This window comes from Sitophilus oryzae, unplaced genomic scaffold (genome assembly GCF_002938485.1).
Source record: "Sitophilus oryzae breed Bouriz unplaced genomic scaffold, Soryzae_2.0 scaffold_357_pilon_pilon, whole genome shotgun sequence".
NCBI lineage: Eukaryota > Metazoa > Arthropoda > Insecta > Coleoptera > Curculionidae > Sitophilus > Sitophilus oryzae.
Window position 1 is genome coordinate 1313808 of NW_022146926.1, and position 23168 is coordinate 1336975.

General features: G+C 32.0%; 1 protein-coding gene across 1 annotated transcript in view; it reads right to left on the bottom strand.

Annotated features, from left to right (window-relative positions):
* LOC115884743 (CCR4-NOT transcription complex subunit 6) overlaps positions 1-23168 on the bottom strand; it is a 248685-nt gene that overhangs the window by 23623 nt on the left and 201894 nt on the right. The gene's annotated exons all lie outside the window — the stretch shown is intronic.

A 23168-nucleotide genomic window follows, 5' to 3' on the forward strand; every position in this document is an offset into this window, starting at 1 on the left:
GATAAAAAAACGAGATTTGGTATGACGTACCTTTAATTAATTATTAATTACTCTGATTAATTGACGTACCAGGATTTTTTAAGAGATTTTTTTTAGCTGAATCTATCTATTAACTAAAATACGTATTAGATTTAAACACGATTGAAGTTAGTAGTGTCCGATATCATACCCAATTTGCCTTAATATTAGCTTGTGGCATTGTGGGACATGCATGCCGCATCTATTAGCCGCGAGGTCGACTACATTCTAAGATCCATACATTACTGGTAGGTACGACTATTAGGCGACGCCGCGCGCGAACGCCAAACCGAAGCGGTACTACGTTTATCGGGGTGTGTTGCAATACTCTGAATTCCACTTGTCGAACAACTAATAACCCAGAAAATCCGCATCTGGATGGGTTCAAATGGCAGATATGGTACTGCGTTTCTTATTATTGGTCTAGGCAGTACTCTTAACCGTAATTTGAAGCTTGTATTTACAAACTTAAGACATGAACCGATATTTATTTAATATTTTTTTTATTCTTAAAATACTGGAACTATGAATATCAATAATTATAGAAAATAACATACCATCGGTGTATTTGCGTTTTACTAGTTCTGTCCTTTCTGAACCATAATGGCTTGTGAAAGTAGTAGGTAGTATATGGTTCAATTGATCATACTGTTGTATAGTATTTCTGTAGTTTTATGTTTTTTTTTCTATTTCATAAAGATCTATGGGGCAGGGATATTTATTTTTGAAAATCGTATTTGATTTATGAAATTAATTATCAGATTAAGACACATAGTAATTATTAGAAAAGTATAGTTTTTCCCATAACAAGGGACCGTCACAAAGTGTCCAAAATTTGCAAAAAATCGATCGAAATTGAAAATTTTTAGTTTATTTGAGAATCGTAAAATTTATGTATATGTTTCTTTACGTCATTTTACAACTTTTAACCAAGCATTACTTTAATGGCTTTATCATGACTGCAGATCTTTATGAGCAAAAGCTAAAAAAATAATAATAATTTTATACACCATATTTTGGCAATAAAATGTACTCTTTTGCTTCGGCGTTAGCCGCTCCAAATTTATTGTCTAGGTATGCAGATTGGCTACAGGTTCATGTTATTTTTCCCGATGAAGTATTTCGTTGTCAACGACAACTTGCTGGTTATTCTGCAACCTGGTTATTCTGCATCTACAAGTGGTGGTAAATATGCAAAATAATTATTTATCTATAGGGATAAATTCTAAAATTTTATATTATTACAGCAGGCCGGCGAAAACATTTATTTTGTAGAAAGTTTGGACGTTAGTAAACGTAGAAAGATTGAAGAAATTCGACGGCAAAATACAGCAGCCGAGTTATTATTTGCTGCGTCCATGAAATTGCGTGAAAAGGTCTCTGCTTCAAAATTGGTAACAGATGCAACTATGACCACGCCCACAAGAGCAACTAAAATTCTGGAATGTTGGTAAAAATCTTGTAATGTTCCTTTGTCTCGCCATTCTTTAGAAGAAGCGTTGTAACTAATTATTTCAAAAAATATGACAGTGGATCTATACAAAGATTTAAGACGCGGAACGAAGAAACATATGTTTGATCCCTACCATAAAATACTGGAAGTTAAACAGCAATTTTATCCAAGTGAGATTTTTGTGTCTGATATAAAATGTGAAGTTCCCTTGCAAAACTTTTATACTATTATAATTGATATATGACTGCTATAGACTATCTGCAATAAAACATGTCAAAAATTAATGAAAAAGTCGTTTAAATTGGCGCAATAGAATTTACAGTTTGGACGTAATCAATTTTGATCAAGTTTTCATCAATTCTGAACACTGTGCGTCCGCCCGCGTCCTCTGCCGGAAACATTGCGACCTGTGAGGCCTATTGTGTTTGTCCCCTTTCTATATCTGCACCCATTCTCCTATCCCTGTGCCCTGCACTAACTTATACAGGTCCTTGATAGGATAGGAGCATAGTTCCTCCGGTTTTAGCTGTTTCAGGATCTTTATCGCAGAGTCTGCAGCAAAGACTTCCTTGACACAGGTTGAGCTTGTTCAGGTAACACTTGACAGTTGAGCTTGTTCACGGTTGAGCTTGTTCAGGTAACTCTGTCAAGAGGCCTGTTGTAATCCGCACTTTATTCCTGCATTAGCAGTTCTTTTGCGGTTTTAAAGCTAGGCCTTTGGATAAAAGCCTTGTTGTGCCTGTGCCCCTGTCTGTTTCTCCAATGGACATTGTGCTTTTCCCTGATCCAGAGTTTTACTGCACTACGGGCCATACATTTGGGTATTCCCAGTACTGGCTCTGGACCAAGATAGGATGCCGATGATCCCTGCTTAGCTAGCTCATCGGCTTTTTCGTTGCCTTGGATGCCGCTGAGGCCCGGCACCCAGAATAATTTAATTCTGTTCCTTCGTGAGTCAGTCGCTTAAGGATTTTATACATATATTGTAACGAAAATATTTTCGTTACATTTTTCCTTTTATATCGTTTATCCGTTTTTTTATATATTATCGATTTTTTGCGGAACCTCGATAGTGGTACACATCACTAGCGATGGTTGTTAGTTTAAATTGTTTAAATATTTTATATATTTTCTGGTTGCCTATGGTTTACCGATAATAATTTGTTTATTTTTAATGAAAACGACGGTTTATTATTAATATTTTGTTTAGTGTTAAATAATTAAGATGCAATTGTTACACACATTTTTTTGAAGGTATGTAGGAAATTTTATCGTATTTATTATTTTTACTATTAATTATAAATTTTTATATTGACATTTGGTACTTAACGCATGTCTAAATGAATGGGAAAGTTCTATAAAGGGACTTGTTTTGTCGAAAATCACTCTCTCTCATCTCGATCTTCTTTGCTTAAACACCTAGTTTTTATCCAGACACCGGCACGAGGTACGACTTGGAAATTATTTATTAGTTTTATTTTTTTTAACATTTCTTACTATCTAATATGATTTAATTATTTGATTTAATTATTTAATTAGCTTCTAACTTTAAATTCCTTTTTTCTATTTTATCTTTTTATCTCACATTTAATTTTTTTATCATAATTTTTTTTATCTTCTTATCTTAGTAGCACGTGTATAGTAGTTTTATAATTTTTCTAATAAATTTAATTTTTATTTAGTACTAATTATTATTTTTTTATCTTTCTTCCTTATGTACTGAGATGCAAGCTGATGAACAGGAACCCGCAGAGGTGTTCTATTTAGCAATCTCAGGGGCCACGAATAGAATCAATCACTGCAGGAGTACTCTCAGAGACGAACCAGGAGGGACTCTGGTAAGTAAGGATTTTTATAATATTTATATTATACGACTTATGTCACCTTTAACGAATCCTTGCTTGCCAGAAGGCAACTCTTGTTTATCTGGACCCTGTAGTGGTGGTGTCTATTGGCAGGCCATTCGACAGATAGATTTTTGTTTTTTGTTGTTTTTGGGTCACTCTAGGGAACGTATCTTTACCTCGTATCTGCCAAATTTACCTTACCTTATCTTTATCTTATTTGGCGGATGCATTATCTTTGTTCCTGGAGTGACATATCTTTTCTTTTTGTTTTTATCTGTCGAATTGCCGCATTTATCGTTTTTCGTATCTTATCCTATCTTTCTATTTACCTTAATCTTTCTATCTAGTTTTTTAATTTATCTTTTAATATCGCATTTTAGTATTAACTTTTGTTCTAATTTAAATTTTCATATATTTCTAGTTTTTTTATCTTACATATTTTTTTATTCTTTTTACACGTGTCTACAAATTAAATCAAATAATTTACTGTAACAATGTATATATTTTTTCAAGCCGTACCGAAGTGATTGTGGTGGTCTGGAATTTTCTAGAGAGAGAGAGAGCAAAATATTTTTCTTTTGTATTTTTTTATAATTCTATATTTATATTCTTTATATTCTTTAAATAATTTGGACAATCTTTTCAATTATAACTTAATTTAAACTGTCATTGCCTATGTTCTTTTTTAAATTTTAATTATAATTTTTATTATAATAAGTACTAGTTGGATTTAGATATTGATTATTGTTTATTTGAATCACTAATATGTTGTTTAATCATAAGTTATTTTTATTGTACCTTCATTGGCAACCAACAGACAGTTCAATTGGTAATTTAGAACACCACCACAAAACTGGGTACTTATCAATTGTGTTGAGTAGAATACTGCTGTTTGTTATCTTCTAGGAAGATACGAGAATTGACCCTCCCCATAAGTAGCTCACGCACTGAGACTGGTGGAGTCTCACAAGCTCTCCAACGTTAGCCGGACAATCACGCTCAAGTATTCCAGTTGCATATCTAATCTCATGCAATCGAGACTGTCACAGCCAATTACATTGATTGTTTATAATTGTTAATTAAATATAAGTCATTAATGAAATTTTCTATTGTCTTATTTAATTCCAAAGCATACTTCCACAAACCAGTAACTTTTAGAATTTTGTGGGTTATAATATTAATATAGATAATCAGTTTTAGATCAGTTTCGATCTGTTAATGACCGATAGAATATAGTAGTCGAGAAGTTATGTTACACTGTTTTTTTCTTGTGTAAATATTTAAAGAATTAAGACAATGGGAGTGCAAGAAAGCATTTCATTTCACACTTTTAAATGTTTAAAATTCAATTAGAGCTCTTTAGCTTTACACATTATGCTCCGGCTTGTTAGCCTCCAACATTGTGAATAGAATTCTACTTGTTGAACCAAAAATAACCCAAAAAGTCTGCATCTAGATTATTTCAAATAACAAACATGGTACTGTGTTTGTTATTATTGTTCGAGGTAGTACTTAATGTTAATTTACTTACGTCTTATAATTACAAACTTTGAATCGATGTTTGATGAAACGTTTTTTTTATGTCCTGAAATACTGGAACTGTATTATTAATTATAGAAAATAACATAGTCTGAATATCAATCAGCGCAATTGCGCTGTATTAGTCCTTTCCTTCATGAACCATAATGGGTTGTGAAAGTAGAGTATATGGTTCAATTGAATCATACCATTGGACTGGTATTTCTGTGTAGTTTTATGTCCTTTTATTTCTATTGCATTGCAGATTCTATCCGGAAGGGATATTTTATTTTTGAAAATAGAGTATACTTAATATATAAAATTAAATACCATATATGTATGTGTATATTAATTGTGGGAAAATTACAGATGTGGGTTATATTATAGGTGAGGCGTTTAAAAAGAAAGAATTTTTATAAAATACAGGACATGTTTTAAATTTTAAATAACTGCACATATTTTCAGTGCTGGTAGATCTCGATAGAAGGAACATATTTTCTCTTTATCGTTTTTCAAAAACTCCAAAATAACCGAGTTATTTTATCTGGAAAATTTAAGAAAACAATGATTTTTGGCTAAATTTTGAGAACCACTGTATCTTTTCTGTGGCATATAATTTATTTTTTAATTGTAATGTTTTTCTGGCAAAATATTTTAACTTCTATAGGGTGGCTGAAAAAAGTGTGACTGGACCGGGATGATTTTTTTATATAGAACACTCTGTATATTATTGCATTTTTGGCTTCCTTTCTGATCACTTTACATAATCCTAAGATAAGATGTAAATTTATTTGGACAGTTTCAGAGATATGAATAAATAAAAAAAATTTTTTTTTTCAATAAGTTACAAAGTAAGTTGATAATAGTTATTTACAGTACAAGTGTGTTTATGAACATGATTACAACAACGAGTGTGAACGATTAGTGTTGTAATCATGTTTAAACGCACGTGTCATGTACAACGTTTTATCTACAACCGAAAAATAAGAAAATGCTGGTTTAATTTTCGTTGATTAGTCGCCCACCTTTAACTATAACATTTGTCACATTTAAGCTGAAAAGTCAGTTTGCCCTGTCAAGTAAACGCGAGCACTTTTTGCCCAGAAAAATCATTTTAAAAATTACGATGAGCGATTCCGAAAGTCTACCTTCAGATGTAGAACTTGTCGCAGTACGTGCCACGGAATCATTATTGCCGGAAAAGTTAATATAATATATTTAGATGTTCGTAGTTGTTTTTATTATTATAGAAACTAGTTGTGTTATAGATTCATAACACCACTAGTTGTATTATGAATCTCATAACGTAACTGAAATAGTAAAAAAATAGTGATGTAAAAACGTTATAACTAAACGGTTGTAGATAAAATATATATATATATATATTGTATTTCCAAAATAATTAAAATAATTACAAATAAAATGAAGGTGCAGTTGTTATCATATTTTTATGCAATAGCCTCAAAAGTCTTAAAAATCGATTTTTAAGAAAAAACTAGTTTTATAAAAAGCTGATTACTTTTGAGTTCTGAGATACCCTGTATAAAAAAAATTTCACATATTATGATGCTTCTAGGCTCATACATTTTTTGTAAACTAGTTAAGGAGTGACTTTGACCTGAATCTGCGAAAATATGATCTTTTATGTGGGTAAATATTGTAACACCCTGTATAAACCATTTCCTATGAACTAATAATTGTTAATCTTTTCATATTTTCCATTGATTTTGTAATTTTAACGCATATTGAATAAAAATAATTTTTCCATAAAATTATTAACTTTGCAGGGTAGGACCTTGTGCACCGTCGCATTTTGACGTTTCTTATGTCAAAACTAACTGTCACCGTCACACGTGTCGTACAAGGTAAAGTTGGCATTGGTCCAATCTATCGACACCAAATTTCATTTAAATCGGACGATTTCTTGATTGGATTCATTGACGATGGAGTTTCGTAGTGCATGAAACGTCGTTAAAATATCACGAAAAAATCATCCCTCTTCGATATATTTTGAGTTTCAGCCCTCTAGCTCACATAGGGCCCGAGTTACGACGCTCCAAAATCAAAAAGTCAACGTTACTACTTTTCCTCTCGCATCTCGTGTGTCACGGCCTTCAATTTTACCCCCATCGCGCGTAACGAAGTTTCGTTTAGTAAGGTGGTAAATTTAAATTATTATTTTGTTCCATAGCAACTGTTAAAATTGCCTTATATCTATCAAAAATAGTAGATAAAATAGTACTTTGTAGATTAAATAATACTTTAACAGCGAGGATAGGTTAAAAACTTTATTTCTTCTCGCACGTTTTTTAATTGCTTCCATTTTTGAAAATTTTTGTATTCCTTTTCATAAGTTATTCGGGATCTAAATGGAAGTAGTTTGGATATAGCGTTTGTCGCCTCGGCCTGAATATCTGTTGGTAATTTACTTATTTCGTTTTGAGCCATTTCTGGCTCCAATTCAATCACCAATCGACATGAAAGAGAATTAAAAAATATTGACTCGAAACTGACAACTTAAAAGGCAGCTTTATTTATTTGTCAAATTACATAGAACGCCAACGCCAACCAAGCACAATATGTTTTCTACTCGTAATAAATTCCTTGAAATATTAATTTCTAAATATTTTTTAAAACATAACTCGCTAATGGAATAAAATACCATTTTATCGTCTTGTATAAAAAATAACTATCTCAAGAAGAGGAAATTTGGAGTTTTACGTCCACACTTATTAAGGAACCGTTACTTAATGATCATAAAACATTTTAATCATACCATACGTCGCATAGCATTGTTGTTTATATGCGCTCTCTTAATACCAATAAAACATTGTTGGACAGCCTGCACCGGAAGAGAACGCAGTCCTAAATGCCCACGTCTGATTGTCAACGGTGCATTTTAACCTGCATTTAATCTTTTAATAGATCTACTTCAAAAATAACGCATACACGCGTGGGACCATATATTTGTAAAGGAAATATCTTCGAAGGTGTGTAGAAATCGGGTTGGCTGGTCGGTATCGCCAACACAATTGCCATTATATTATGCGCCTCGTAGAAGGAAAGTTACCCGGAAAGAAACAGCGCCGCTTTTGTTAGCATGTGAAATGTGTTGATGCAATTATTAGTTTTTAGGTTTCGTTTCGGTAAAATAAAAAATAATACAGTTGCTAATTAGATGTATTTTAAATAATGTATAAAAAAAACGAACCCGCTTTGTGGCGTATCTAAAAGGGGCGAATTCTGTAACTTAGAAAACACTAAGCGCTTTTAGACGCTCAGCGTATATGACGTTAATTCTCGCTTAACTCGCTTTACCGATTTGGGTATTCTTATCTGACGCGCTTAGCGTCTTTACCCATTGCGCTAAGCGATTTGAACAGCTACAAGGTCGGCGGCCACTGCGAGCGAAACTAAACTAAGCCAAGCGAAGATAAGATTTTTAAAATCAGCTCCCATACTTTTAAATGCATCAGTGGCCACTTGAGCGAAACTAAACGAAAATATGTGAACGAAGATTCAAAACGTAGCTTAGTTTCTTCCGTTTTAGTTCGTGCCAGGTTCCAGCGAATTTTTCGCAGCGATTAATTCTATGATAGCAGAGACACATTACGAAAACGCAGCTAACTTAGCTGACTACTAAGCGAAAATCGTTCCCAGTGGCCGATAAAACTTATTTTCGTTTAGTTACCGTTTCTTCCTATATTCTTAGCTTAGTTTAGTTTCATTCGCAGCGGCCGCCTACCTTAAAAACGGGCGGCCACTGCGAGCGAAACTAAACTAAGCCAAGCGAAGATAAGATTTTTAAAAATCAGCTCTCATACTTTTAAATGCATCAGCGGCCACTTGAGCGAAACTAAACGAAAATACGTGAACGAAGATTCAAAACGTAGCTTAGTTTCGTCCGTTTTAGTTCGCGACAGGTTCCAGCGAATTTTTCGCAGCGATTAATTCTATGATAGCAGAGACACATTACGAAAACGCAGCTAACTTAGCTGACTACTAAGCGAAAATCGTTCCCAGTGGCCCATAAAACTTATTTTCGTTTAGTTACCGTTTCTTCCTATATTCTTAGCTTAGTTTAGTTTCATTCGCAGTGGCCGCCTGCCTTAAAAGCGGGCGGCCACTGCGAGCGAAACTAAACTAAGCCAAGCGAAGATAAGATTTTTAAAAATCAGCTCTCATACTTTTAAATGCATCAGCGGCCACTTGAGCGAAACTAAACGAAAATATGTGAACGAAGATTCAAATCGTAGCTTAGTTTCGCTCGTTTTAGTTCGTGACAGGTTCCAGCGAATTTTTCGCAACGATTAATTCTATGATATCAGAGACACAATACGAAAACGAAGCTAACTTAGCTGACTACTCAGCGAAAATCGTTCCCAGTGGCCAATGAAACTTATTTTCGTTTAGTTACCGTTTCTTTCTATATGCTTAGCTTAGTTTAGTTTCGCTTGCAGTGGCCGCCTGCCTTAAAGGATCGTAATATCTTCAACGTCTAAAGTTACTTAACATCGGTTATCGATCAGGAACCGGTGTTTATATAAAATTTAATATACTTTTTTCTGTTCTATTTCTATTTATTTCTAAATATTGTGTCGTGACTTATTGATCTACTTACCATTGTGTTTAATAAGTATTGTATTAGTTGTAAAAATAATAAACAGTCTGTAGGAAAATTTACTTACTTATTTTTATATAAAACCTGTGATTTGTACCGATCTTGATATATAAAAAGAAGTACTTTACACAATAGCTACATTCCAAACTGTAACGTTTTTATACCTAATTTTAATTAAATTATGAAGCCGGTAGTATTTAGGTAGGTGCTATATTTATTCTGCAAGATTTTCCACTTTTTTGTTTTAGAAAAACCACTACACTTTATAACTTGATCCGAGTTTGAAATGTTACTTTGTATATTCCACAAGAATTGTTACCAATAAAATGCAGAACTGTAGCAAATTTTGCTTAACTTGCAACTATTTTCCTAAAGAGCGAACCGTTTTTGCATTTCCATCAAATGCAGTATGTCAAAAGCGTTATTGATTTGTCCGTTACATTATAACTGTACATTTTATTAGGTTAAAATGAAACAATACTCTACGGAATCATATACACAACAAAATTCAGACCAATTCCATTAAGTGAAACTATTCTAAAACAGATATATTTAGTATTGAAGATAATAATATCGATAATAATCATAATTGAAACATACCATAAGCGGACTTAGATATTTAAAATCAAATACTATCAAAGTACGTTTACAAAGTCTTGCAAATCTTGTAAAATTAAAAGTTAAACTATCTATAAATATGGAAAAAAGTCTTTATTTTTACCAATCGCTTCATCGACAGAGGCTGTAAATTCTCCAATAACAAGGTCATTGAAGTACCACATGTGGAGGGCATCATTGAAACATACCGACATAAATACAACACAAATGCATAACAAGCAAGATGATCTACGGGCTTTGACATCTAAAGTAATTTTTCGTGTGGATTGGATAATTTATCATCGCATAATTGACAACAATTCACCGAGAATTTAACTTAAAGAACTAGACTTGTTTTAGCGAATAAATTTCAAAAGATTGAAGGTTTAAGTTTCAAAAAAAAGTTTGAAAGGTAAATTTACCCACGTATACGAAGTAGACACAGCAACGCGAAGAAATCGCTAATTACTTACTAAATTGCCCATAACTTTGAAGAAAGGAATATTAGCTTTTACGATGGGAATACAATTGAGCAATAAATAGTTATAATAAGACATTTTGTTGTGGCATTCTATGATACAGTATAATATTGGAAGATAACATTTTGTCTAAATAAAATTACTAGTTATTTTTATACAAGACGATAAAATGGTATTTTATCGTCGATCGAGAAGATTAATTCACGAGCGATGAAATCGCGAATGAATTAATTTCGGGAGCTGATAATGCAATTTTATCGTTGTGTATAAAACAGTATTTTTTTCCATAGCGAGTTACGTTTTAAAAAATATTCAGAAATTATTATTTCAAGGAATTTATTACGAGTAGAAAAAATATTGTGCTGGGTTGGCGTTGGTTTTCTACGTAATTTGACAAATAAATAAAGCTTTAGTTGTCAGTTTTTACTCAATATTTTTTAATTCCCTTTCGTGTCGATTGCTGATTGAATTGGAGCCAGAAATGGCTCAAAACGAAATATGTAAATTACCAACAGATATTCAGGTTGAGGCGACAAACGCTACTACTAACGCTACTTCCATTTAAATCCCGAATTCATAAGTTATTCATATAAGGAATACAAACATTTTCAAAAATGGAAGCGATTAAAAAACGTGCGAGAAGAAATAAAGTTTTTAACCTACCCTCGCTGTTGAAGTATCATTTAATCTACCCTTCCGGTTACAGTACTATTTTATCTACTATTTTTGATAGATATAAGGCAATTTTAACAGTTGCTATGGAAAAAATAAATAAAACTTTCATTATAGTCTATAAAATGAATAACTTTGAATTTTGACCGTTATTTTTTACCAACATTGCAAATATAAAATCCCTCTATCCAAAAAGTTACTGATATTCTTTAAAATGGGTGCCTGAACGAATCAGATAGGTAACTCTTTTTACTTTCGTGATATAGAAAAGGAAAATAATAAACCAAGTGACAGTTCTTCCTCTTCTTGCAAAAATTAACGCAAAATGTCATAATTGACAAAAGTAAAATGTCATCAGCCTTTGACATTTCTAAATATCAGACCAATGCCGTCTCTAATAGAACAGCCTCGGAGCGAGATTTATGACGTCACGCTAGTTAGATACGACGGATTAATAAATAAGTTGTAGAATACACGGAAAACTTAATTATTCCTGGTATTTTTGGTTTGTATTTTAAAAATGATATAGTTTACATGAAATATACATAATATATAGTTAATAAATACAATATATATACCTATTTATAGTAATAAATACTTTGGCAAATAAACTATGAACCATACCAATGCAGCAAATGTTTTACAATATACAAATAATGAATAGGTACATAAGATAATGGGTAAAATTTAAAATATATTTTAAATTTTGGGGTTTGAAAATCGATCTAATTTAACAAAAAACATTCAGTATCTACTAATAGTGATATATTATTATTTGCATTCACAAAATTTATATGTATATTTTGCAAGCATCAATGTTCGAAAAATTATATCTGCAAATAATACAATATCATAGAAAAAAAGGCGTCAGCGACGGCTATGAAATAAAGATCGCTGTCATTTTATATGTAAAATTATTCTAAAATTTTTGATTTTCTTGGGATTTAGGTTCGGGAAAAACGCTGATTAGGTTTTCATTTGGATTTTCATTATTTTTTTTAGTTTAAAAAAAAACGTCATAGCTAACGTTTATAGCCTTCATCAGTGTTGTGTCATATGAAAAAAATAGTGTCGAATATAATCCAAAAAATTACATATACGAGGAATAATTATGTTCATGTATTCTACAACATATTTATTAATCCGTAGTATCTAACTAGCGTGACGTCATAAATCTTGCTCTAAGGCTGTTCTATTAGAGACGGCATTGCATCAGCATGGCCGCAAGTTGCTAACCTAATAAAATATACACTAGAAAAGCCCGCGGGAACTGTCAAGTTCAAAGTTATTCGTTTCACAGACTATACAAGATATTTTTTATACACATTATTTACACACCCTTCCACGTTTGGGGTTTGCCCCTTCGCGCCCTTCACAGTCGAGGAGCTTGCCTCGGGCTGAGGAACCCGTGAGGTGGAGGTTGGAGGATCCCATCAATAAAGTTCGTATACCATCTCGTCGTAGATAAGTGCATCTCGAATACGGTAGGCCCATACTAAACACATACTAAAAACTGGAGTAGCTGTAAAATATCGAGATCACACGATAGGTAAATAATGGATTTTAGTACTGCAGAGAAATAATGTCAAAAGGTATTGGTTTAAAAAAATTAAGATTAAAGTTAATTAACCAACCTTTAAGGTATAGAATTTGGTAAGTGTTATTATTAATAAAATAGTTTGTTTTATTTACCTATGTTGTTTTATTTATTCCTGTAGAATATTACAAATTTGTATTTGTACATAAGTTATATTGATAAATATAATCATAAATGCGGGTAGTTTCATAAAGCTTGAAAGTAAAAAATAGTTCTTTTTTATATTTTTTTGGTATGTGGTGTCTTCTTCTTATTTGTTTTGTATTAACACATACCGTTTTTATTAAATAAAATAACTCGATTACATTTTTTCAGTTTTATACAGTTTCTTTCACAATATTTTGAAGTAATCACTTGTCAATCTAATTTTAAATATTTCCTGCTATGCGTTCCAGTTGTACCAACTTATTTCTTTGTAAAATAAAATAAACTACTTTGAAATTAAAATGACAGACACATCTATCACTGTCAAGGATCTTCTCGTTGGACAGACTATATATTTGATGTATCATCTGGTTCTGATTCTGAAGGATGGACCTGTACCTCCACGAGTTCTAGTGGTTCTGGAGGAATTTCATGTTGTTGAATATCATGCTCCATATCCACTTTTTGTTTTTGTAGTAATAATTTATTGTTTTGAGCTACGAACATTATTTTACCGGCTCTTTGTCAGTTAAGCGATTCCTTTTTTTAGTATGGATAAAACTGTAAGTACTGAAACTTCTCTCTGTGGCTGCAGATGACGGTGGTAAAGACAGCAGAGCAACAGCTAAATATTTCAACTGAGTATTTTTACACATTGCTTGCCACCAACTTAGACAGTCTACATTTTTAACTGACATCCAAACGTAGTCGAGAGCCCATAAACCCGATTTGGCGCAATAATTTGTTACATCTGTAAAAATGGCTTATTATTGACAAACTGAGGATGATTGTTGGTGATATTGTTGATAAATTCCATAGGGGCTATGTGTTCTTCATTGTTAAGGTGCTCTCCCAGGAAACAGGGGTCCAAGAGATTCGAGGCAAAATGCATTCGTTCAAGGTTCATAGATTTTTTATTTTGTAAGGCGGAGAAGCATTCTTTTTCTTCTGACTTAAGAATCGGCATACTTGATACACTTTCGTTAAATTTTTGCTCAATGTCTTGAATTTGAAAAGAAATTTCTTGCAAAATTCGGATTTTTGTGAATATTCGCGATTTTGGGACCGAATATTTCGGAAATTTCTGAAATTTCCTGCAAAATTCGAATGGAAATATTCGCTACCAACATCACTAGGAGGATCTGTCTCCATTTTCTCCACCTCTTTAACTTGGATGAAGAGAGTGTTACAGTGATTAAAAAGGAACCACAATGAATTGCTATCTCCTTTAATAAATGCATTACATTGAAAATGTTTTTTTTTTTCGTCTAATTAAAAAATGCAGTTCTATTCCAACTTTTCATCGATCGTTAACACGATCAGTCGTTGTACAAAGAAGGGAATTAGTTTAAATTGATTATTCAGCATAAATTGCAGATCAGTGTCAAAAGGCTGATTAACTGTGAATAATCTATTATAGATTAAAATAGAATAGCAAGCTTTTTATAGGTTTTATTCATGTCACGCCATTCTCATTTGAGTTGTTCACGTAGATTTACAAGATTATTTTGTTAGAAGTATTGAACAGATCTTACAAGTAGATATTGAAATAAGTTGTAATATTTGTATTTCATAAAATAATAGCCAGTGGAATTATTGAAATACTTTTTAACGTTTCTGTGTTGCTTAAATTTGCTAGGACGAGATGAGAGAATTTGCTAAATTTTTCTCTTATATTTTAAAGAGCAATAACTTACACTATCGGACAAAAGTAGAGAAACTTTTTAAAATTGTGTCTTTTTTGTTTGTTTCTTTTTTGCATTTTATGCATTGTTAAAATTAAAGATACTTAAATAGTTCTGAAATAATCACTTGTCTCACGAAAACTATAGGGACAAAAATAGAGAAACTAAAAATTAATATAAAAATTACAAGTACATAGTTGTTGCTAACCTAAAAAAAATTAATAATGGGTAGAGTAACCGTGATTAGCTATAACTTCGCTTTGGCATGGAGTCTAATAGTTTTCTTATGGAATCTGGTTCAATGGAATCCAGGCCTCTTTCAAAATTCTCATCAAACCTTTCTTATTGCTAATGTGACTTCATCTTACCCGGCGATCTAGTTCCTCCCGCAGGTTTTCAATGGGGTTAAAGTCTGGACTTTGGGCAGGAAAGTCCATAACCCTAATTTGTTCAGGCAAAAACCATTCTTGTAAGACTTTCGATTTATGCTTTGGATTATTATCTTGCTGAAATATCCAGGTTAAGGGCAAATTATCATCAGCAAACGGAATCATCACTTTCTATAAGATATCCAAATACATAAATCGATCCATTGTTCCTTCTATTAGATGCAGTGGTCCCATTACATAGCCTGAGATGCATCCCCACACTATGCAAGATCCACCACCATGCTTTACAGTGGCCTTGGTATACTTTGGATCAAATCTTCCCTTCTGGGCGATTTATCCACGATATGCCATCGGATCCAAATATATTGAATTTCATCTGAAAACAGGACCTTTTTCCAGTCATTCGTCGACCAGTGCAAATATTTTTTTTTGCAAAGGTAAGTCGGGCCTTCTGGTTCTTCTTATTGATGAGTGTTTTTTTGGCTGTTCTTCTGCTAAATAATCCTGCTTCCCTTAGCCTTCTTTCGATGGTCTTAGAGCTTATCTTGACACCCGGTAGTTCACTCAAAATTTGATTTGCCGATTTATTCGGATTTGTTAAGGTGATTTTTCTAATTATCATTTCAATTTTTTTCGGTGTTTGCCTTGGCCGACCACTTTTTTTAATAGTCTTTAAGGAATTACGAGTTTTGAAATTGGAAATCGTTGCTAATGACAGACTTTTGCAAATTAAAGACTGTGCTTATGTCCGTTTGCTGTACACCATTCCGATGTGTATTGATTATTTTTTCGCGAAGATCCTCAGACAAATATTTTCCGGGGGGCATATTTATTAAAAATGTAAATCAGAATATCAACAGTTTTCACCTTAAGCAAATAACTACTAAGTATGGTCAATTTTTATGTTGGTTTCTTTATTTATGTCCCTTCAAAAATATTTGTGTCCATATTATAAATAAACATCTGATAAGATAAATTTGGAATGTGGCGAAACATTTTCTGGTATTGCTAAAACAAAAATTATTTTTAATATTGGAGGTTTTTGAAATCCGACGAGTTTAAAAAAAAACAACGCTTTATTGTACAAAAAGTCAAAACAGCTTCATCGACAAAGCATTCACAAAACAAAAAAGCACAAAAACAAATATACAAATAATAAAAAAAATGTCATACAATACAAATCAATTCAAAAAAATTTACGTCATAAAATTACAAATAAAACATATATGGACATTGCAGAACACAGGCGTATCTAGAAAATTTTACAAAAGGAAAACTGTAAATGGATAAAATCATAAAATCATAAGTTTCTCTACTTTTGTCTGAGTGTCTAGTCAGATTTAAATTGGGTTCATAAAAAATCAGTACCACAACAAATAGGATCTTTTTTTTTAATTAAACTCTCTAAATTCTGAAATCTAAAACTGTCATTAAATTCAAACCTTTTAAATTTCGTTATTAAATTATCTATCTGTCACTCAGAAACGCGACGTAGTTGTCAATTACAAGCCGCCATTACCATTAATAAACAATCGATGACTAATGAACAGTCGAAAAACCTTCCTAAGGAAATGAATGTGGACCGAATTAAAAGTGGGTCGATTCGGTAGAGAAGAGACAAAAACAAAGTGCACGCTTACTTAGTTTCTTGCATTGAAGAAGCACTTTCTCTTTTCTATTCCGAATTGAGCGTGCGGCAACTGTTCAGCTATTCAGGCTAAAGAAACGAATAGATGGCGGCGATTGTTGTCGCTCGTTTGTTTCGTTATTCCGTCGGATTTTTTCCGCCTTGAAATACTGTCGTCGAAGTTGTTTAACTGTTGTTAGTCGGTCTGTCAACTGAAACGCCTAATGAAATAGTACAATAAAAAATTACAAGTAGAATGAATAAAAAGATCAACTCAGTAGTGTTGTTCTTTTAAATCTTTAGTTTGTCTGAATCCCAATAGAGTACTAAAAAAAGAGTCAATAACTTCAAAAATTCAATTTTCACAAAATTATTGGATTTATCAAAGTTAGTGATCTTCTACTTTTAGAACTAGATTTAAAGAACATATGGCTCGGATAAGATATGGTGGACCGGCTAAATCTTGCGTTGCTGAATGAATATTGTTGATAAAGAATATTGTATATATTAATTAATTAAACAAGTCTCAAATTACAGGCAAGCAGATGCATATGAGAGTGTCAAAATTAATGAATGTAAAGATAGTAGGAATAGAGACAGTAGGCCAATTCCTTCCAAATCTCTGTTCCTATTACTCTAGTTTTGGTAATTAATTGTTACTCTCGATTGGTTTTGAACGCCTAAGTAAACGTTCAGTTTGTAGATATGAGTTTAGCTTTAATCATCTGCTGATGATGCTAACATGGTTAGCGAAACGCGCGTCCAGTGCAAAAGTAAAGTGTTTTGGTGTATTGTGGTGAATTAGCGTTTTTTATTTTGCAATTTTTTTTCAATTGAAATTTTCAACATGATTAATAATGATGTAATGTTATTTTATCTACAACCGTTTAGTTATAACGTTTTTACATCACTATTTTTTAGTATTTCAGTTACGTTATGAGATTCATAACACAACTAGTGGTAACAATTAACCATGGTAACAATTCCGCACAATTATAATTAAAAAAATGTGACAAATGTCATAGTTAAAGGTGGGCGACTAATAAACGAAAATTAAAAGAGCATCTTCTTATTTTTCGGTTGTAGATAAATCGTTGTACATGACACGTGCGTTTAAACATAATTACAACACTCGTGTGTTGTAATCGTTCAGACACTCGTTGTTGTAATCATGTTCATAAACACACTTGTACTGTAAATAAGTATCAACAGAACGTTAACGGTTTCAGTGGCGATATTACAGCTCTTATTCAGACAAGTGCATTCGCCACAAATGTTTAAAACATTATTTTCAATAATACAATAAGCTTCACATAAAGATACGATATTTTTAAGATACATACCAAATGATCCACAAAAAAATGGCGTCAAAGACGACTGGGGAGTGATAATTTTGCGGAAGTCAATCTCTAGACGCCATTTACTAAATATTGACATCAAACTATATATAAATATTTATTTCTGAATTAATAAAAACAAAATTAAAATAAAATGTCTTAAATGAAAGCGACTTTATGACTTTTTGTAAATGCTTCCTTGATGTATCGCAAGATATTGAAATATCATGGTTAATTCTAATTTTACAGAATACTATAAGCTTCACATAAAGATACGATATTTTTAAGATACATACCATATGATCCACAAAAAAATGGCGTCAAAGACGACTGGGGAGTGATAATTTTGCGGAGGTCAATCCCTAGACGTCATTTACTAAATACTGACATCAAACTATATATAAATATTTACTTCTGAATTAATAAAAACAAAATTAAAATAAAATGTCTTAAATGAAAGCGACTTTATGACTTTTTGTAAATGCTTCCTTGATGTATCGCAAGATATTGAAATATCATGGTTAATTCTAATTTTACAGAACACTATAGTGTTAACTTTCATCGCTCTTCGTCGGCACCATCCTGTTTTGAGATTAAAGCGGCGCCAGTGGCTCTTTCATATCAGATCAAAGTCATACTGTTACGGGCAATTTCAGAATATTCAGATAAACAGAATTAGTTCTTTGCTTGACGAATGCCGGGAATATACGCGAAATGTGATTAGATACCATTTTATTCTATTATTAAATATCATCACAACGAACTAGTGGAAAGGGGGGGGGGAAGGGTATTCTAATAAATAATACAACCCTGGAAATAGTAGAAGAATATACATATATATTTGGTTTGGTAAAAACGTAAAAAAACTATTTTTTACGCGTATAAAGCTATCTGTTACGTGTAAAAATCTATTTGTTACACGTAAAAAACTATTTTATTACGTGTCAAAAACTTATTGTTTCTGGTAAAAAAACTATTTTTACGCAAAAAAATATTTTTTACGTGTAAAAAAACTATTTGTTAAACGTAAAAAACTAATTTTTACGCGTCAAAAACTTACTGTTTCTGGTAGAAAACCTTTTTTACGCAAAAAAAATATTTTTTACGTATAAAAAACTATTTGTTACGTGTAAAAATCTATTTGTTACACGTAAATAACTATTTTTTTACGCGTCAAAAACTTATTGTTTTTGGTAAAAAAACTTTTTTACGCAAAAAAAATATTTTTTACGTGTAAAAAACTATTTGTTACAAGTAAAAAACTAATTTATACGCGTCAAAAACATAGCTTCATTTACTACAGGATTTTCCCTCTGCCTCTTTTTATATCAACGGAACCAGTTCGCGAAATTTTGCTACTAACTCGCGAACAATTTTGCCATAAAGGTGTTTGTCAGGATGGCGTTCATTGAATATCTGCGCAAACCGATTGCCACATTCATTATTTTTAAAATAAAGTTCGAATATTTCCACTTTTTCTGCAAGTGAGTACACCATAATTGTTAAAAAGTTTAACGATATTGAGAAGAACTTCAACGCACAAGTCACAGAACAGCTATCTAGCAACCTGAGCGTTCAACCTTGAGGCAAGTGAAAAAATGCGTAAACATCTAGAAATAATAAGAAAAAACAGCAAATTGGTCGAAGGAATTTATCCTTATCATTTACTCTGATAAATGTTTAAATAAACTTTTCAAATTTCAATCCTTCATATTTTCTCAATGACTCGACCGATTTTCAAAAACGAAGCGGGAAAGTATAGAGAATAGAAAGCCCTTTTCATTGCGGTACCACTTGACCCCCCTTCCCATTTGAAAAAAATTGGGGAATGACACCCCCGCTTAGAGGGTTGAAGATTTTGCAATCATTTTTGGGGCAAAAGTTGTCCCCCTCACAAACAAAATTGACGTGTTTTTGAATTTTCTGAAAAAAATATTACCTTGGCCGTCCTTGCGGAACGTTTTCGATGGGCCACCCTGTATAAATTTACGAGTCCTCCAAAGTTAACGAATCGAAAATTTTCGTTCCATGACAAATTATAATAACTTTCTTTTTGTCGCTGCATGGTGACTCGTTATTGTGTCGTGCGACCTAAATGTGCGATGCGGCTTGTAGCAAATAAAAGCGACATACAGTTGAGCAAATAGTCCAAACAAAATCAGCACAATGTAATTTATACTAGCGATGGGAACTATCGAATGAATTAGACTATCGAATGGTTACTGAATGAATGATTTCAACTATCGAATGGTTTTATTCGAATAAAATCATTCATTCATTTGTATACTAAAGCATATGTGACAACCTCGCCGTGCGACTAAATGGTTATCGTTGAGCCACAACTATCGAATGCTTTTGATAAATGAAATTTAGTATTCGTTTGATTTTTGTGTGCGTCAGTGCATTATTAGTTCTTCCAAATTTTCATAACTTCACCTTATAAATACTGTGCTATTTTTGCGTTTATTAAAATATTTAAAATACTAAAATAGTAGTTTTTTTTTAATTGACGATTGTGTGCGTGTGCAGGTGTCAAAATTTTTCCGAAAATTTGTGTGATTTTCCGTAGCCCGATTTTTCAATTATTTTATTTTATATGGTCTATAGGTCTATTTTTTAATGGGAAATTTTGAGAAGTAGCAATTTTTAAGAGAGATGAGATGAACTAACGAATTAATTTTAAAAATACATATTTGTATTTTAGATGTTTTAATAATACAAATTAGTTGAACTTAATAATCATATTTAAGTAATGTGGTTAAGTAAATGGGGGGTTCTCGAACTCAAACTATGGGGTGAGAAAATTATATTGAAAGTTTTACACGTGCCAATTTAAAAAAAAGTTAACAATGTTTGTTTTTTGTTTATACTAATTCTCTTACATGTAGTTTTTTGCGAAGAAATATTTTATTTATTTTTTAAAGTAAATGCCAGTAAAAGTAAATATTATTTTTAAATAGTAATATAAAGTACCTAATATAAATAATTTTGATTTCTAATTTTTTATTTATATTTTTCTTCCATTACACTGCATGCTTAGAAAATTAATAAATGTTTATATTTCATGATTTTAAAGTTTGTTGTTAATATAACAAATTAGTTCTGTAATTATTATTATTTAATAAACCAACGTTGACACAAAAAATTTAAAGACTGTATTATTTTTAAATAGGATCTAATATAAATAATTTTTACATCTAATTTGTTGTTTATATTTTGCCACTACGTAAAAAAATGTTTATATTAAATTATTTTAAATTTTGTTGTTATAGGTATAACAAATTATTACTGTTATTATTATTTTTATTAAACCAGTCTTTGCTTAAAAACATTAAAAATCATTTTCCTACATCCAAAATATTTTATTATCTAACCTAACCTAACCTAACAACAGAATATTAATAAAAAAATGCAAAATATTTATACATACTATCGCTAACTAACTAAAGCCAAACAATAATATTCTTTGCTAATATCAACTAATACCAATATATGGCAACAGCGCCCTTCATAATGTATTTTCTGTGTAAATACTAGCACCTCAATAAAAAAATAATGTGTCCTTATCTTTATATGACTCCGCAAAAAATTTGCCACAGACCGCTGTCGGATTTCTCGGAAAGAAACCTACGTCGCCGGGCGACAACTAAAATCCAGTTAATATTTTATTATAATCGATCCTGACGAATAAATGAATTTGATAAATGAATGAATTTTATAAATGAATGGTTTTTGCTCCCGAATTACTAGAATACAATATTTCAAGGCAGATGACGCATCTATTCGATAATTTTTATTCGAATAGTTTTCAACGAATGTTTTTTACTAGCTATCGAATTATTCGAATGAATTGCAACTATCGAATGTTTCGATAGTATTCATTCGATAATTCCCACTACTAATTTATACGAAAAATTAATGTTTTTGAATATGATCTGTTTTTATTGCTAAATATAATTTAGTCTAGTTCTTTAACCTTTCTAGTTTCTTTAACTGTGTATAACGAGGGTTGTGTTTTATATTTTGCATATTGTAAAAAAAAACAGTAGATATAGATTTAGTAAGAACAGATATAACATTTTGCATTTTAACCCGATCAAACAATCGGAGGTTGACGACGTACTGTAAAAACCAACTGAGATAGAGAAGGCGACATTGCCACATATCAAATTTGCGCCTATCTACTTAATTTGATTTGCAGAAAAGGTGACTTTAAAATCTTCACCGGATATCAATAAATCTCAATTTCTTAATTAAATTAATAGTTTATTTTTAAAGAAGCATGCGTAATAATATGGTTATTAACCAGAGGATATATTATATGCATTACTATTAAAGGACAGTTTATTAATGTGCTGAAACGTCTAGAACTATTGGCAACGTCGCTGCTAGTCTTCCAGAATGAAATGAGCCGTCCGTCCCACCACCCCTCGCGACGGCCCTTGGTCCGTTATAGCGTACTACGTTTAGCTTACGATGTGTTTGAAGTCGGAATCAAGCCCGAAGTGAACTTTTCAGTATTTTTCAGTAGTTTTTGTTTTTGTTTAACGTACTTTTGAATCTGCGAATTTTCATTATGGTACGACAGTGTCAAGTGTGTGGAAAAATATGCTCAAATTACCCGAATTTGTCTTTTCACAGGTAGGTATTGTTTTTTTCGCCGTAATTGTACATAGGCGTCCCACAAGGGAGCCTTTCACAATAATTTCTAATTAGGTATATTTGTTGAATTTTGATCTATTAAATGAAGAACGTAGTAACCGGTAGTTGAATTATAATTCATCAATTACTAACTGTTGTAGATCATAACAAATTTGAATATAAACGTTGCATTTGAAACTTTATTATAAGCCAGAAAGTTTTTTTGATCTCTTAAAATTGCGTCATATTTTGATCATTATGGTATACGATATTCTAAAGGAATTTTGCTCAACAAATAAATAAAGGTGTTTACCCGACCTTTTTTACATTTTATTGCTTTACAGCGCTTTCAGATGGAGCGGAGCGTCCGCGACGGAGCGTCCGCAACTTCGAGCAAGTACCATGAGCTTATATGAACAATTTCACATGGGCGCGTATGCTCCGTTCGACGGAGTTCGTCCGACGGCTATCTTGAAAAAACACGACGGACGGTCCATCGCGGACGAAAGTCAAATCTTGTCTTATATTTTCAAAAAAACACAA